Source organism: Propithecus coquereli, unplaced genomic scaffold, assembly GCF_000956105.1.
Source record: "Propithecus coquereli isolate 6110/MARCELLA unplaced genomic scaffold, Pcoq_1.0 Scaffold205, whole genome shotgun sequence".
Lineage (NCBI taxonomy): Eukaryota > Metazoa > Chordata > Mammalia > Primates > Indriidae > Propithecus > Propithecus coquereli.
The window spans coordinates 4,435,022-4,440,649 of NW_012145523.1; the positions used below are offsets into that span (position 1 = coordinate 4,435,022).

General features: G+C 50.2%; 1 protein-coding gene across 1 annotated transcript in view; it reads left to right on the top strand.

Moving 5' to 3' along the window:
• The first annotated feature begins 3,247 nt into the window (after positions 1-3,247).
• Positions 3,248-5,628, top strand: part of SERTM1 (serine-rich and transmembrane domain containing 1) — a 25,335-nt gene continuing 22,954 nt past the window's right edge. The window contains exon 1 of the mRNA XM_012644056.1: positions 3,248-3,360. The gene's annotated coding sequence lies outside the window, so the exon portion shown is untranslated. The remainder of the gene's footprint in view (positions 3,361-5,628) is intronic.

The window sequence follows — 5,628 nt, forward strand, 5'->3', positions numbered from 1 at the left end:
GACTTTTCATCAGATTCCAAATTCCACACTTAGTTTAACAACCCATTTCTCCCCAAGTAAGACTGAAGGGGAAGAGAGTAATAATTGTGCTGCCTAGAAGCTATGTCTCCAAACCCTGCCTGAAAACTCCCAGCCCTTTGAGTGGCACCTGGTCTGCCTTTGAAGACATCTTACGGGAGTAACTTTGATAATTAAAATTTTCTTGATATTTTGCAGGTGAAATTTTAAGAAATACAGAGAATAGGAGCATTACATCCCATATCAGCCTAACTACCTGAATTCTTCACTGTTCTTGGAGGCAAGATAGGAGTTTTGTACCAGATCAAACAGAGGACGACAGCACGAATGCTCCTTAACCCAAAGGAATAAGGAGAAAGAAGAGTTGGATACAATTACAGAGTGTATAAAGTAAGACTCCCAAAACATATTTACATGCTTTCCTTGAGTCATATTTAAGTGGCTGGCATTTTTTTTTTTTTTTCGAGAATGGCAAAGTGGCTCTGTTGAGTTTGGCAACTACCCAAAAGCCTAACATCACCAGGGTCTACCGATGTCATCCTGGAGTGGTAGAACACTCTAACCCCAAAGCTTAGGGTTTGGACAATCACTAACTATAGTGGGTTGAATGGTGCCTCCCCAAAATATATGTCCACCTAGAACACATATTGTAATATGTAATATGCAGTTATAATAATTTAAGAACCTCAAGATGAGATTATCCTGGATTTGGTGGGCCCTAAATACAATGAAAGTGTCCTTAGAAGAGAAGAGGAGAAGAAACACGTCAAGGAGATCATTTGAAGACAGAGGCAGAGACTGGGGTGATGCATCTACCTACAAGCCAAGAACCACCAAGGATTGCTGGCAGCCAGGACAAAGGCATGGACAGTAGTCCCCCCAGTGTGTGGTTTCACTTTTCTTTCTTTCACTTTCTGAGGTTTCAGTTATCTTTGGTCGACCTCAATCAAAAAACACTAAATAGAAAATTCCAGAAATAAACAATTCATAAATTTTAAATCGTGCACCATTCTGAGTAGAGTGATGAACCACAGTGCATACGTGCTTAGTTAAGATGGAAAAGGGCTTAAATGTATAGGCAGAAGACATGCACAGGAACATGCTCCGATCGATGGTGATTGGGTTTGCTACCATCGACAGTTTCAGCAGCCCCTGGGGGTCTTAGAACGTATCCCCTAGGGTAAGCGGGACTACTGTAAACGATTCTCTCAGAGCCTCCAAAGGAACCAACTGACATTTTGATTCTGGCCTCCAGAACTATGAGAAAACACATTTCCTTTGTTTTAAGCCACCCAGTTTGTGGTAATTTGTTATGGTAGCCCTAGGAAACTAGATACCAACATAGTTCAAGAAATGTCAAGAAAAACCTTACAGAACAGACAACAAAGAAAGACAAGGAAAAGAAAACTTATCTTCCCTTGTCACCAAATGTAAGACAAGGAAAAGAAAACTGCTATACCAGCATGAATAAAATGCCTACCAGGCAATAAACAGTTCCGTTTCATTCTCTGACACTTGCAAGGCATCTGCAGGGGTTCTCAATGGACAAACTGCATTAGAATCCTGTGGAGTGTGAACGAATTAGACCACAGGGTTGGAATCTTATGCACAGTTTTGAGGACCACTGTCTTGAAGGTCAACAGGTCTAACCATCTTCTCATATGCCTCAGTGTTTCCCAAAGTGAGGTGTGAGAACAACCAGTGATATTTGGCATGATTTTTAAGTGGCATGGAGGACTTACAATTTTATTTCATCGCGTATTGAAATATAACTGGTATCTCACAAACGAATGATTTCATGGATATTGCTTACAATGAGAATAGGTAAAAAGCTAAGGTAAAATTCATCGAGTACAGAACAGAGCAGGCAGTAGGTGGATGTAAGAAAACTCAGGCAAGCTGGCACATGAATGGGTGAAGTTTAGGACGCCAGTGTAAGGGTGCTGGGAGAGAAGCAGTTCTCCAAATCTGCCCTCTTGACAAAGCAGCTCATTCCATCCTCCTGCATTTTAGATCAGGCACAGAAGGATCCACATAGAAAAGATTCACACCCACCCACAATTGCCCTGGAGAAGAAAGGGGGAGAGAAAAGTCTTTACTTACTTACCAAAGAGCCACAGAATTAAGCCAGATGCCCCTGGCTGTCTCTGCCTGGAGAACAGTTGAACATGGACAGAAGTAACACGACCCCAGGAGCTGGGCACTGGGGGGGTGGCAGTGTATGTGCCAGTGGCAGTGGCCACTGAGACTCGGGCAGCCTGGTTCTGTACCGCCATGCATGATTTGCTTTCCTGGCCGCAGGTAGCCAGGTCTCACGGTGCAGACAACAGAGCCAGGTGGAGTAGAGGCTCGAGGAAAAGTCAGACAGACCGACATTTCCCAGGGGCTCAGCCATTTGCAGGCCACCGAGCCAACAGGTTTGTTGAATGTCAAAGTGAAAGAGACCTCAGACATCAAGCGATCCAAGCCTCTAATTCTCCAGTTGAAAGACAGGAATACAGAGACGGAGCGTCTTCCGGGGAAGGTCACAGAGGTGATTGGTAACTGAAGTTAGTCCTATCAGTTCAAAGCTCCGGAGTTCTATTACGGCATGTCAGTCTATGCTCGTTACTCAGTATGGACTTTGTGTTTGCCCATCTCCCTGGCAATGACATGAACTGCAACCCTATTCGACTCATTTGAGGATTTGGCATAGGAGTCAGAGGGGAGCAGGGGAGCGCTGAATGAGTGCTGTCTGCGCCGAAGCTCGTCACGGGATGAGGCGCTGTCCCCACGCAGCTCAGTCAGAGCTGGGCTTGCCACGATGCAGCGGGGGTCGTTGTTTGGGGTGGGGGCTGCTTGGGACTCATAAAAGACGTAAGAGAGAAGAAACTTGGCAAGAAGCGGATGCTTTCGCCTGCAGAGAGAGGCCCCGGGCCCCAGAGAAAATGCGTCCCGTACACACGCACACAAAAGTTCACCCACCACACCTGCCTTCCCCAGATGGGGCCCCCTGCGCAAACGCCTCCTCGGCCTCCGGGATTTTTCAACGGTGGCGCAAGCTCCTCCCTCGCGCGAGCCGGGTGCTGTCCCAGCGCCAAGCGCCCGCCAGAGCCGCGGCTGGGGGGCGGCGAGGAGTGGGCCCGACCGCGGCCATTGGTTGCGCGGCCCGGGAGGGGCGGAGGGACGACGCGCGGGCTGGGCCGAGCCGGCAGCCCCGGTCCACTCCCGCTGCGCGCGCTGCCGGCCGTGCGCCCTGCGTTCCCGGGGACGGCTTCGCGGGCGCGGATCGCCGAGACTGGAGCGCCGCTCTTCGCCGAGCGCCGGAGCCCGGCCCCGGAGGTCGCGCGTCCTGACCCGCAGGTCGGTGAGGGGCTCCCGACGCGGCCGGCGAGCCGGGGCAGCGCAGTCGGGAGCGGGGACTTGCAGGGTCCCGGGCTCTAGGGGTGGATTGCCCTGTGTGGAGGGCGCCGCGACTCCTTGCCTGGGGCAGCCTCTGGTCCCGGAGGCTCCGATCCCTCCCGAGTCGCCTCCCAGACTCTCCCGGCTCCTGGGGCTCTGGCTCCTTGCTGTGGAGCAACCCCAAATCTACCCCTTTCGTAGCCGGCGGCGCGCGTCCTCACTGTCCGGAGCGCCTCCGCAGCCCGGCTCCGCGAGTCTCGGGGTGACTCCGCAGGCTAGAGTAGGAGCCCCGAGGGGCCCGGCTCGCGGTGTCCTCGGCCCCAGGATGAGCTGCCTCTGTCCTGGACACAGGCAGCTGGGAGGGTCTCCCCTCGCGTCCGCTGCTGCAAAGGTTGATTTCTCCATGCTAGTGTAGACAGTTCTACACTTTGCAGAGCGTGTTTCTAGGTGCATTTTGTTTGATTTTTGCCTTCGTGGTGTGTGTGGGGGGTCATTCTTGTGTTTATTTTGCGTTAATCTGAATTTCTAGGGTCATCTGTCCCCCTTCCCAGGCACTGGCCACGCGCCACGCGCGCACCGACAGCCGGCTTCGCCCTTTCGGTTGTTGGGTTTTTTTTTGGCCGTTTTTGGGTGGCTCCCAATCCGGGGAAGTTTTACCCGGCGCCGAACACTTGTATTTCCCAGTGGTGTTTTCCCGAGTTCCCGAGAAAACCGATTATGGGTAACTGCGCCAGCGACCTTCCCCCTTTTCCCGGATCTGATGAAACGCTGGAATCCTGCGTTTCCCTGTCGAGGTGCGTGGATTATGAGGAATCTGAGTTCTGATTTAGGAAGGGAATATGTATGTAATGTGCCCTCCTCCGGGGGGCAGAAGGACCCATTCATTCACAGAAGCATCTTGTAGGGGACCAGGGCTGGGGCTGTGCTTGCTTGCGCGCTTTCAGCCGCCAGAGGCCCGGGCTCCACCGGGCCGGGGTTTGGTATCAGACTCCAGAGACGGGGTCTGTTTCTTAATGCCCTTCATTTCCTCTGCCCATTAATTTTTCTTCGGAAAATTTTCTGCCGAAGTGAGTAAGTACTTCGGTGGTTCTTGGTTGCAGATGATGGGAGCCGATGGCTGGAGGACGTCTCCAAGCCATCGCATGTGGTAGGGGCCGCACCACAGGTGCAAAGGGCCGGGAGATGGACAGCGGGAGAGTTACCGCCCAGTCCCGGGCGGCCCGAGGGACCACTCCCCTAGATGTTTCTCCCAGGGCGCTGTTCACTTTAGAGTTCCCGGATTCATTGTTCAGACAACAGCCTGTCAACAAGACAAGAGGCAAGATAAGTGACAGTCTTAAAAGGCTCACCGCTTAATGCAGTCTTGCTGCCCCATGCATCCTCCTTAGAAAAATATAAAAATATTTAATTTGCTTAATTATGCAACTACTTTGGATGTTTTAGTTTATTTGTGATCTGGTCAATAGAGGTTCTTAAATATCTTTTGGTGACTAAATGTGCTTCATTTTGCGAAGTAGAGAGGCCTCCACATATAGGACACCCTTTATAATCAAAGAGTAGTTGACCTGTAACGCAGAGGGCTTTTTTGGAGTGCAAGTGAGTGAGGCTGCCTTGTCACAGAGCGTCCCCTCAGCCTCAGCCACGACCTATTCCCCTTCAAATGCTGGGCATCGGGGATGGCAAACCATCTGCCAACCTGAGACGTATTCTGGAAAGACTGAGTTTCAGAGGTAGGTAGGGTATTCCATTGTTTTGGGTTTGGGAGGCCTATTTACTTATTATTTTTGATTCCTCTATAAAGGCAAAGTGCTTTGAAGAGCTCGATACACATTCCTGGTTCTCACTGAAGACGCCTGATGGAAGGTAAGCTGGATTTCATTCCCCCTCGCTGTTGGTTAGTTCCGTTCAGCAGGTTTGGGTGTTAAGAGCTAAATAACAATGTGATTGTGTGTGGCGTCAAAGCCATCAGAGGGTTTGTTTGAAGGTTTTCTGGCTTTCATTTTCTTCTTTCTTTTTCTTTTTTAATGAGGGCAGATGAGGGATGACGGAGCTGATTGGTAAGAATGATTAATCATACTAATCATTAAGTAAACTTGGAGTTACACATTCATTATAAGAAAAAAAGATTAATCCGTCAGCCAAAAATTCTCTGATTCACTCTCTATTCTAGAGTGAGTCTGAGCTCATTTGATAATAGTTCTTCTCTGGGCTTTCTCTTCTCCCTGCACT